Here is an 11946-nt window from a genome sequence, read left to right as displayed (position 1 = left end):
GCGGTCTACAAAGCCCTTCGCCCCCTGAAAGAGAGGCTCTTGGGCATCATGACTATTTTCCCATTTTACAGCACTTGCAAAGCTGTGAATTGGTCAACACGAGGTCTGCAAGTTCCACAAGAGGCAGTGCCCACCCTAGGCCCTTCTCTTGAGCCTTCCCCACTGAAGATCGCTCCAGGTCCACATTGCCCCATGAGTGGGGGGCGCTCCCTCAGGAAGAAAGACAGCTTCAATAGTTAGAAGCCACACTGGGGAACAGATGTCAGCTTCCCTCAGGCCCACAGAGGCTCCCTGGCCTTGGCTACCTCAAAGTCGCCTCTGGACACACAGCAGCTCTCAGCCAACCACAGCCACCTCCTTTTGGCTTAGCGAGTGGCACACAGAGCTGCACTGCTGCTCCAGCTCCAGCTTGGACCTGCAGAGGCTGCTATCTGAGGGTGATCAGTCCTCCAATCTGCCTAGAGAGGGGGCTGGGAGTGCTGAGAGCTGCCAGTGCCAGTGTCAGAGTGGGCAAAGACAAAGGCACTCTGAGCTGGCCGCTATTTACTGGGCACACAGTAATTGGATGGAGTACCTGGTGACTCAGAGGAAGGCAGGAATCTTATGTTGATGAGGATCTTAGGACTGTGAGAATGGCAAAGCATTCTTATAATAGTAGGTGGGACCAGAAAGCAGGGACCATAGGTGAAATCTTTCTCTCTTTTTCTATTATTACTTGGTTCTGAAAAAATTGTGATGTCTTCAGCTGACTTAATCTTGCCCTTCAGCATGACAGCATCACGGGACCGTTGAGGCCTCAACTTGTGACTGGCGGTACAGTTTCCGCATACCATAGCCCAAGGCAAGGTGACATTGGGCCTCAGACAGTCCTAATTTCATAATTATGAAATGATTTTTCCCCAAAATTATGTAGAATGGCTCTCAACAAGCTGCTGGCCTGAAAAGCTTAGCTGTCTCCAGCCAGGCTGGGGCCTTCATAAATTGTGAGCTGGAGGCTCCAAGCGCATGAGAGTCACATTCTGTCCTAAACCACAAACCGACAAAGGGCTTGACTGGTGCTCAGGCCAGCATCCACCCAGGGCTCCTGCCCAGCCTCCAAGGGTCAGGACGCTGCTCTGCACTTCCCTTGTAGAGAAACAGGAGCCCAGCCACACAGGTTTCTGAGTTCGTCTTGGCCCAGCGGTTCTCAGCGGCTCCCTCTGTCCAGGGGAGGAGGACAGACCTCATCCCTGTGCGGGGCTCAGGGCACAGCTCTGCACCCCAGGGAAGGGTGTGGCTCTGCAGACCCCACCCTCAGCCCCAGAATGGACCTGCAGACCTTGAGGCCCCTCCTGATGGGACAAAGAGGGGAGGGGAGGTCCAGCCAGAGCTAATAATCATGGAGATGGTCACCCCTGCTTATGAGGGAATATCGATCCCTTATGGACCTCACAAGGACACCCCATTGCTCTCCATGCTGCCCAGTCCTCATCCCTCTGACTACGGCCCTTCCCTGCTGGCCCTGCCTGGTGCCTGCTGGCCCTGCCTTCGCAGGTCACCTCTGACAGGATAGGTGGGCTAATTCTGACCCTGCCCTCTGCTTCGGGCCCTGGGCCTGTGAGCAGCAAGGCGGAGGACCCTCCCTCAGGCTCCTGTGAGTGCAGGGTGGGTCCTGCAGTGAGTGTCTGGGCCTCACCCAAGTCCTGGCTCTGCAGGCCCTGGGGTCACAGATGCCCTGAAAGCAGCTGTCATTTTGAGCAGGTTTCCACCCAGCAAATGCTTACAGAGCACTCCTGTGCCTCGCCATGGCAGGGCCTCTCTGCCCTCCTAGGGCTGCAGCCCCCACTCCCCAGAGTGCATCTCAAGGGCAGGGAAGAGAGCTTCTCTCAGCCCTCCCAGGCCTGTTCAGGTCAGAAGTCTCCCATCTGGGTCAGGCTCAGCTCTGAGTCCCTGAATCCTCAGCATCCCAGTTCCCCATGGTAACCCGAGCCCCAGCCCAGGTGTGGACATGGAGGGAAGGAGCCAAGCCCAGATCTGTCCTAAGGGGACCCTGGCCCTACTGCTCCCTGGCACATCCCTCCAGGGCCTGGCTCATACTCCCTGGGCCTACAGACACATGTCTGTTCTAAACTCCCGCTGGCGACCTGCCAGTCACTCCCAGATTCTCGCTCTAACTGCTCCTGTCACCTCCGGGGTCGCTCTGGGAGACAAAGGAAGAGACAGCATCCCAGAGCCACCTGCAGCCCTGCCCAAGCCCCTCAGAGCCGCCCACACCACCTGTGGCAGGGTGCCAGCTGCCGGCTGAGCCCCACACTGCAGCGCTGGGTGTCCTAGAGGAGGCCTACACCATCTGCTCACCTCTGGGCAGACCAGTTCTGAGCACCTACTGTGTGCAGCCGCCTCTGGGCACAGGCCAGAAGCAAAGCCTTTGTCCAGGAGGACCCCCAGCTGATGAGGGGTAGAGTCACAGCCAGCCAGGGCAGGGCATGAGTGGGAGCTACAGGGTCCCTAGAAGCAGCTTCTGTCATCAAGAGACAGAGCACCCCAGGGGCCTGAATGCAGCAGGAGGACGCCCTGGCTGGGAGAGCAGGGCACAGCCCACAGGAGGTGAGGGGACCCAGGGGTGGGTGGGAGGTGGCTGGGGCCAGGCCCAGGTCCGGGCACAGATGGAGGCCAGGCTGACACAGCCTGACAAGGCTGAGCCCACAGGGCTGGGACCAGGGCCCCTGAGCCGCAACGCAGTGTGCTCAGTGTGTGGGAGCCAGGCCAGGGTGATGTCCCTGAGATACTAAGAAGAGAAGAGCAAAGCCCAGCTGCTCCTGCACAGCTTGCCAGCAGTGAGACCATCCTGGAGAGGACAAAGGAGAAGTCAGGGCACCTGCAGCTGCTGGGGATCCCCCAGGCCCACAAGAGTCAGGGCCCCACAAGGCCAGAGTCGGGGCACAAGGGAGGGAGCACACAGGGCTTCGAGCGGGCGAGCCAGTGTCCAGAGGGTGGGTGGGAGCCGAGGGCCAGGTGCAGAAAGGGGCAGCTTCTGACAGGACAGAAGCCCAGGGTCACAGCCAGGCCAGCACCACGACCACGGAGCAAGGGGAGCCCTGGCCCGGAAGACTCCAGGTCAGGTCAGGTGGACGGGAGTCTGTGGGCTCCACAGGAGGTGGGGTCTGAGGCCAAGGCTGCCTACAGGCCCTTGGGGGTGAGGCCTGAATACACATTTGCAGGATGTGAAGGTTCCATGGGGAGGGAGGTTTAATAGACACGAAGCAGAGTCAGGACCGCAGGAGGACACGGCCACACCCTCCTCTTCTGCACTGTGTGGCTGACACACTGCTGTCCTCCCCTCTCTGCAGCCCCAGAGCCTGGCCCGTCCTCGCTACTTGGCTCCGTCTATCCCATATGCACTGGGGCAACTGACGGCCGGGCCCCTGGGGTCAGAGTGGGCAGCTTCCACCTGCCGAGGAGAGGGGCCAGGAGGCACAGACACTGGGGAGGTGGGAAAAGCACCACCGTGGTGTGGACAGTGCACACTGCAGGCCTGGGAAGGGCCCTCAGCTGGCACAGGAAGGAGTTTGGAGAAGTGGGGCAGAGCTGCAAAGACCATGAGCAGGTAGAACCTGCACAGGATGGACGACCCGTTGGCATGTTTGAGACCAACCTGAGGGACTGGATGGGCCACAAAAGGTCAGGGCTCCGCAAAATGTGCGCTGCAGCAGGAGGGTGACTTAGCAGGACAGCAGCAGGGCTTTTGTGTAACAAGAGAGCAAAGCAGTGTGGGGCATCACGGTCACATGTGTGGTGAAATGGCAGATTAAAGCACTCAAGCTGATGTTCCTACTGCATGAGGGACCGTGAATGTTGCAGAAGGAACCTGTTCTGGCATTTCCCAGATTCAACTGAACCTTCCCCTCTCCTCCTTTTTCGAAAAGTGTCTCTCAGAATACATGTCCACTGGGTCATGCTGAGAACTCCTATGTAGGCTCTAATGGGGTGATCAGTTTGATGACAGAGAGGCCAGAACTGAGCTATGTTCTGTTTTAGTGTGTCCTCATCTGCCCACCTGGAACAGATCATCTGCTTATTGTCACCCTCAGGGAGGCCCTGTTTCAGTCACAATGGCTGCGCCACATCTCCACACTAAATACCAGCTACTGGGGTGGACCTGTCTTTCCCCAACCCAGACCCTCCACAATGGTGTCCAAATAGTTAAAGGAATCACACAACCCCCTGCCCTCCTCATTCCATTAAAAGGAGAAGGGCTCATCACAATAATCACAGTAAAGAAGGAACGGTGAGTCCCACCCCTTCCTTCCCTGCAGCCCCATTTGAGAAGCTGGGTCTCTAGAGCAGGGTCTTGTGCACACCCACTTGCCTGCGTGCCCAGGGGCTCTCTAAGCTCATGATGTTAGTGTCCCCCAAGCCAGGACCGGGACAGGCCGAGAGCCTGACCACCCCTAGCTGCCTGTCACAGTGACCCAGGCTCCGACCATTACCACGCAGTCAGTGAAGCACCACGTGTCACCCCGTGACAACATCCTGACTGAGCGTAAAGCAAAGGGGAACCCTGCCCCCAGCTGCCCGGGACTTGAAACACCAGACTCTTCAACACTGCCAAGGACCCATGGGTGTCCATGAGCAGGAGATCTGGGACCCCGTGATCACCTTCCAGAGTAGTGGGCGGCCCGAGGATCACAAGGGCGGATACGAGCCCTTTACCCGAAACAAATAAGGCACAGCCCTGTGCAACAGGATGCACCTGCAGGTGTCCAAATCTCCCCCGGGGCCCAAGAAAACCTGGACCCTGCTGTGGTTCAAGACACGGCTGTGCAATCCCCCTCCGGGCCTCCCATCCGTCATCATCGGGATGAGCAGCCCCACGGAGCCCATCACCCAGAGCAAACGTGTCTCCCGGGGCCACACAGGAGACCTGCACTCCTCCAGTGCGATGCTGCAGGACATGCAGACTGACTACAGCTGCAACACCTGCTTCCATTTCACCCACACCATCCAGCAGAAGGACCCGTTCACTCTCAAGGTCCTCACTACCCCGACAGCTGCAGAAGGGACACCCAGCTTCGCGTGTCCTCAGGGTACCTCAGGCAGTCAGGTGGTGCTCTGAGGCATGGACCCCTGCTGGAGCGTGACGCTTCTGGGGTCCCAACACCCAACGCTGCATGGTACATGAAAGGCAAGGACCTCCCATGTGACAGTGTCAAGTTTCAGAACTTCAACACGTCTCTGAATGTCACCAGTGTCTCAGGGAAGACTCTGAGGAGTGTTTCTGTCTGGCCTCCAAAGAGGGGGGCCGCACCTGGCACACGATCTCAGGTTGAGTAAAGCCTGCTTCCTACTGGCTAGATGAACCGAAGAGCCCGATCCTGGCTCCTGGAGAGGACAGAAGAGTGTGCAGGGCCGATGGGAACCCCAAATCCAGTGGATGGTGAATGGGAAGGGAGCCTTTGCAGTCAGGACCACCTGACCCGAACCGTGAAGTGTCCGGTGACACCACCAACTTCCAGGACAGGCAGAGCAGTGGCAGGGCCCTGAGCCAGCGCAGCATCTCCAATGAGCACGGCCACCTGCTGGCCAATGCCTGTGTCGGCGTGCTCATGCTGTCACCGTGGAACCAGCTCTTTCGGTGAGCTCTACAACCAGACCCAGCTGCACTGCCCTTTCTTTGTGTCTCTCATTCCCACCCTCCGATGGCTTAAGAATGGGCAGGAAGCAGCCAGAATGGTGGCAACTACCATGTCTGTGAGACTGGCAGCCTGGAAATTAAGAGGATCCGCAAAGAGGACCAAGGCACCTACACCTGTGTTGCCACCAACATCCTAGGCAAGGCTGAAAACCAAGTCCGCCTGGAGGTCAGAGACTCGGCCAGAGCCATCTGATGTCCGAAGACCAGGAGGGGCACCACAGCGCAGCAGAGTATCATGTGAAGCACGGCCCCTGGCAGAGACTCAGCGTCTCCTGGCTGTAGGACACTGACCAGCTCTCATTGGAAGCAGCCTGGAGGAAGCAGACGACTCCCTGCCTCACCGTGCTAGCTGATCAGGCCACTGGCTGCCCTGCCCAAGGGACGGCCAGACCCCCGGTGACCTGGAGCAGGGACCTGGCTGAGCAGAGCGTGAGGCTGACCTGGATTCCAGGAGAGGACCACACAGCCCCATCAAAGACTATGTCATCCAGTTCCAACCAGGGTCTGGCCCGACCATTCCAAGTGCAAGACAGTATCAACCCAGCTGTCCTCAGCCTTCCCCGTATGTCAACTACCAGTTCCAGGTCGTTGCCATCAACGAGGTTGGGATCAGCCACCCCAGCCTCTGTCCGAGCACTGCCAAACCAGCAGAGCTCCCCGAGTCTGATCCCAGCGATGTGAAGGAAGAGGGGACCAGGAAGAACAACGTGGACCAGATCACATGGATGCCCGTGAATGCCGCCTCCACCTCTGGCCCCAGGCTGCGGTACACCAGCAAGCGGAGGTGGAGAGAGACTCGAGAGACCTGGAACAACGTGGCGGTGTGGGGCTTTCGCTGTGTGCTGGGGCAGACCCCGCTGCGTGCCTTGTAAGATCGGAGTCCGGGCTGAAAACGGCATTGGGAAGGGCCCAGAGCCTGACACTGTCATTGGGGACTCTGGAGAAGACCATCCCAGGCTGTGCCCGCCGACCGTGAGGTCGCAGTCGTGAACAGCACAGCCATCGGCCTGCAGTGCAGCTGCATCTACTCCGACATGGTCCAGGGCCAGCTCCAGGAGTACCGAGGGAGGAGGCCGCTCCTGACCCCCTCAGGCCCGCCGTGCTAATGGGGGTGAGGGGTAACAGAGCTGGGACACAGGGCACTAGGGATGTCTAGGATGAACTGTTCAAAAAGTACCCAGAGGAAGATATGGACACAGCCATGGATCCCCTAACCACAGGCGTGAGTCCTGAGAAGTGCAGCATTAGGCCATCTTGTCATGGCACCAACAGCAGAGTGCGCTGATCCAAACCTCCCCGGTGTAGATGTCACTCAGGGCGGCCTCGGTGCAATCAACAGACACAGTAAACACAAGCTATGTGCTGCCAGGTCACACAGCACACTGTTGCACAGGAAATGCTTTTTAGAGCAAACGGATTTTTAAAAAAAGAAGAAGAAGCAATGGTGTGGTGTGTTAGAAGGAGTCAGGGGCATGGGAAGGAGTGGGGAAGGGAGGAACAGCATGGGGGATCAGAACAGGCTCCAGGGAGAAAGAGGCCTTGCAGCAAAGAGGGACCTCAGCAAGCGGCCAGCCAGACACGGAGAGAGCAGCGTTCCAGGCAGAAGCGCAGTCCAGGTGATTGTCCCAGGCAGGACACGGCTGGTGTATCCCAGGAACAGGCGCCAGGACGCCAGGAGCGGTCAGGAGCACAGGAAGGGGAAGGAGTCTGAGATCAGGGAGGAAGCGGAAGCCAGATCAGCGCCTCCTGACTCAAAACCTCAGATCCTAGAGCCAAGAGGCGCCTCAGAGACAGTGTGATAACCATCACTTGCCGGGCAGAGGCGCTAACCAGGGGGGCAGGGTGGGGCCGACTTCACCCACACATGGGGCCCTCGTCAGCCTCTCTCCAAGCCACTCCCCCCAGAGTGCACCTCGCCTGGGCTCGCGCAGGCTGTGCTCTCTCCTCCCTCTGGACTCAGCCCCCGGCCGCACTACTCCCTCCTTCTCCATCACCACCACCACCAAGACTTCCACCACCTCCCACCCGGTGTGTTAGAGAGGGAGCTCAGGAGACCACGACAGCGGGGCCGGAGGCCTAGCTCCTCAGACTGCCACTGCAGGAGCATCCACCAGAGGGCGGTGACGCCACACACAGCTTCTCCCTGCAGCCCCCAAACTTGCCATTGTGGACTCTGCCTTGCAGACTGCACACACTCTAACCTTGTACCCAGTGCATACAAGGTCCTCTCCCACCAACTCCTGCCCACTACCTCGGTGTCTCTTCCCCTGTGCCTGGAGTAGGAGGTGGGAGAGCCCAGCCCTAGGAAGAGCCCGGAAGGAGGGTCCCCAGCCTGGGTTTTGAGGGCAGGAGAGTGCGGGGTAGGAAAAGGCAGGCCTGGCCTGGCGCCCCGGGAAATGTGCCCATCACAGGGCCCCCCGCTGTCCTCCCTGGGGGCTGCTCTTGCTCTTCCCTTGTTGTTTGCTGCAGAGGTTCCCCGGGGGCTCGTTTGGAGCCAGGGAGCTGGGGGCCCAGGCGAGGCAGGGGGAGGCTCGGGCAGAAGGAGGAGCCCATGACCCCTGTGAAGCCGGTGCCAGGACAGGGGTCCTGCAGCAGGACGAGTTCCTCCACAGCCCGTTCGCAGCGTTAGCCCTGCCGCAGCAGCGACCCCGGGAGGGGAAACAGAGGCACAGATGACGGACGGCCCCTGGACACGCTCCTTCCTGCCCCTGAAGCCCCGGGGTGGGACCCCCTGTGGACTGTGCCCACAAACCTGCTCTCCTCTAGGGCCGCACTAGGGGTCCCCTGGGTGGGGGGGTGGGGCTGTGGAGTCCCCCCATCAGCCCCAGGATGAAGGCGCTGTGTGCCCAACCACACGGCCTGGCACGTGTGCCCCACGCAGGACAGCAGGGACGGTCCCGGGAGCCACTGCCCCGACCCAGGCCGGGCTCAGGGACAGCGAGAGCGAGGTCTGGGGTGCGGCAGGGGACCAGCCTGGGTCCGTACTCCACAGCGCTCCGTCGGCAGCCCTTCCCTCTCCCCTGGACGTGACCTTGCTCTCCAAGTGCAGAGACCTGAGCCCCGGGGCCTGGTACACAGGGCAGCAGGAGTCCTGGGCGGGCCAGGGCACAGGCTCCACCTGAACTCAGGACCGCTTCCTGGCTGACGCGGCCGAGAATAAGGCTTCGCCCATCCCAGTCAGACTTCCCGGGGCTGAGCTGGGCAATCCCAGGAGCTGGGCGGCCCCTGCCCCAGGGACTCTGGGCACCCAGGCATTAGTACAGTTGCTCTGTCCTCCTGGCCCCAGAGATCCCATTCTGGCCCTCAGTAGCTGCCAAAGGCTCCTCCTCCCGTGCTCCCCAGTGGAGGAGGGGACAGTGCCAGGCCCGGCCCAGGGCAGCAGCCTCATCTTCCCCCAGTGCGCAGCCGCGCCTCTCTCTGCCCTCCTTTGCGGCTGCACCGCCCCCTCCTGGCCAGAGCCAGGCCTCCCCTCCTCCCCTGGAAGCTCCGCCCTGACCCCTCCAACCCAGCTCACCCCAGGGCTCCCCATCCTCACCGCCTTGGCCAAAGCGCTTCTCCTGCTGGGCACCACAGGAGGCTGCGCAAGAGCTCCCCACACCGCGGGTCCCGGGGTGCGCCCAGGCCTCTCCCTGATGTCGGGTCACGAGTGAGAGCGGGGCCGCTGTGGGCGGATTCTCACAGTACAGACCCTGGGGACCTGGCCCCATGGCTCCACCAAAACTGCCTGTGCCTGACCTTCCCGTCCTGCCTTCCCACTCCCCGGACGCTGCGCCCCGGTTCCACCCCTCTCAGGGCTGCCAGACTGGAGACCTCAGAGCTGTCTGTGTGAGTCGCCCAAGGGCGGACTCACAGGGGGCCCTGCCTTTGGCAGGCTGCGACCCCAGCACCTCACTGAGCCCCAGGCCCTCCGGCTCCTGGGCACTTCCGGGGCCTGGGTGAGTCAGGGACGGGGTCACAGAGGAGGAGTGAGACACCAGCCTGCCTGGATGAAGTCCCAAGCCTCAGACTGAGGAGCACTGCACTGGGGCGCAGGGCTTTGGAAGTAGCGCTGGACCTAACTCAGGCCAGGGCAGGTGTGCTGCTCCTGTGTCCTCCTGGAAGGAGTGGAGCTCTGGCTGTCTAGGTGCAGCTGGGTGGCCTGGGACAAGTTCCCCAGCCTCTGGGCCTCTGTGTCCTCAGCAACAAGGTGGAATGACAACAACCGTGCAGGGTCTGGGAGGATTCGCTGTAATATCTAGCATTTAGTAGCTGGGGTTATGCGCCAAGCCCTGTCCTGAGCATTTTACACACATTATGTCATTTACCCTTGTGATGCCTTCCCTATTTTCCAATGAAGAAACTGAGGCTCGGGGATGTTAAATAAATTGTCCAAGGTGGCCCAGCTAATAAGGATTGGGGCCAAGATTAGATGTGAGACAGTTTCGTGACCTGATCCTACTCACCCCTGCACCTTCATCTTTACAGCGATTGCACTAATAGCTAACTTGGTTGCACCACTCTGTGCACGACTTCTCCATGTTGCCTTTGATTTATTTGCATCTGAGACCTAGAACAGCCCCACATAGGCAGGGACTACTCTATAACTCCACGTGTACAGGAAGGTTCAATAGCACCCAAGGTCACACAGCGAGGACTCTGCAGAGCCACACTAAATGCGTCTCCCTGCACACGAGATCGCCTGTCCTGGACTCATGTTTGTGGGGAAAGGCAGGACTAGCCAGCAGGGACCAGTGCCCCAGGCTCCCCCTGTCCTGCCAAAGGTTGCCCCTGAGGAGGGAACTCACCTGGCCCCAGGCTGGGCTGGGTGGGGTTGGTGATGTGCAGACTCACTGCAGAGCAGTGATGCGCTCACTTGGTGAGAAGTGCCCGGCAAGCTCCCCTCTACGTCAGCAGATGCCAGGCCTGGGACCCCTGGCTCTCCACAGTCACCTCCCAGAGCCACAGCCCTGGACCAGATGGCCTGGGAGAGGGGAGGGCCGCACCGCCAGCCCGGAGACCAGGCGCCTCCTGCAGTATGCACCCTCCAGGCCAGTGCCTCATCCTAGTCCGCTCCTGAGAAAACAGCTCCACCAAGACCTGGCTTTCCTCAGAGTGGCTTTCTGAGCACTTGCTGCAAGCCAGAGCAACTGAAATGTCTACCAATTGGCGGGTGAGTGATCATTTGGCAGTACAGCCACACAATGGAAGAGCACTCAGCAACCAAGAAGAATGAACTACCCATACACTCACAAACATGGAGGACCCCAAGGCATTATGCCAAGTGGAAGGAGCCAGACACAAAATACTACATCCTGCGTGATTCTTTTTTTATTCCCTTCTAGACAAGGAGACGCTCTAGTGTCAGAATCCAGATCAGTGTGGCCTGGACTAGGGACATCCAAAGGGAAGGAGAATAAAATAAAAATAAATCAATAAATAAAATAAATAAAAACTGGGGATGTAGCTGAGTGGGAAGCCTCAGGTGTGTGTGACACACACACACACACACACACACAAACACAAATAATTTGGGCCAGGGATTTAGCTCAGTGGTTTCGCTGCCTGCTGCACAAGCGCAAGGACCTGAGTTCGATCCGCAGTACCAAAAAAAAAAAAGTGCAACAAAGGGAAGGAGATAAATGCCAAGGGTACAAGGCAGTGTTGGGACGTGAAGGAAGCATTTTGCATCCTGTTGGCAGGTTTGACTGGTGTGGGAATGGACACAGCATGGGACCTTCCAAAGGTGGACAGACTGTGTCAGACTCCTGAGACGAGGTGGGGCCCCGAAGTCTCAGGGACAATGTGGGACCTGACGGAGACTGACCCCAGATGTCAGGGTCTTCTAGCGAGCCCCACTGATGTCCACAGCCCGAGGGTGGGGGAAAGGAAAGGTCCCCGCACTTCCGCCCTGGCCGGCTAGCAGCGAGACAGCAGGCTGCGGTGAGACCTGCACCTGCACAGAGAGCCAGGCACAAAGAAGCAGGTGCACAGGGTCTTCCCTGCAAAGAGCAAATGCTTCAGGAGCAGAGTGCAGTGCAGAGGCTGGGTCTGGGGGAAGCAGCAGGGAGCTGGGAGAGCGTGGACATGGGATTCAGGGCTGGGAATGGCGAGGGAAAATCCTGGGGTGGGAGGGGCAGGAGGGAGGAGCAAGAGTCGTGACTTGGGGGCCGGCCGCTTGTTTCAATGCAGGTTTAATTTATGTGCAGTAAAATTCATCGTTTTTAAGGACACACACTGTTCTTGCATTTCTAAGAGAAAATTTTTAACTTTTCTACAAGCGTATTGCATTCATG

At 59.2% G+C, this 11946-nt stretch overlaps 1 pseudogene; it reads left to right on the top strand.

Moving 5' to 3' along the window:
• Positions 1–2535: 2535 nt before the first annotated feature.
• Positions 2536–6780, top strand: LOC101700297 (neurofascin pseudogene; annotated as a pseudogene).
• The last annotated feature ends 5166 nt before the right edge of the window (positions 6781–11946 follow it).

This window comes from Heterocephalus glaber, unplaced genomic scaffold, assembly GCF_053883595.1.
Source record: "Heterocephalus glaber isolate CG9 unplaced genomic scaffold, H.glaber_assembly_v1.0 deba00001795, whole genome shotgun sequence".
Taxonomy (NCBI): Eukaryota; Metazoa; Chordata; class Mammalia; order Rodentia; family Bathyergidae; genus Heterocephalus; species Heterocephalus glaber.
Note: the sequence above shows the minus strand (reverse complement) of the source record. Positions and strands in the feature narration are given on the sequence as shown.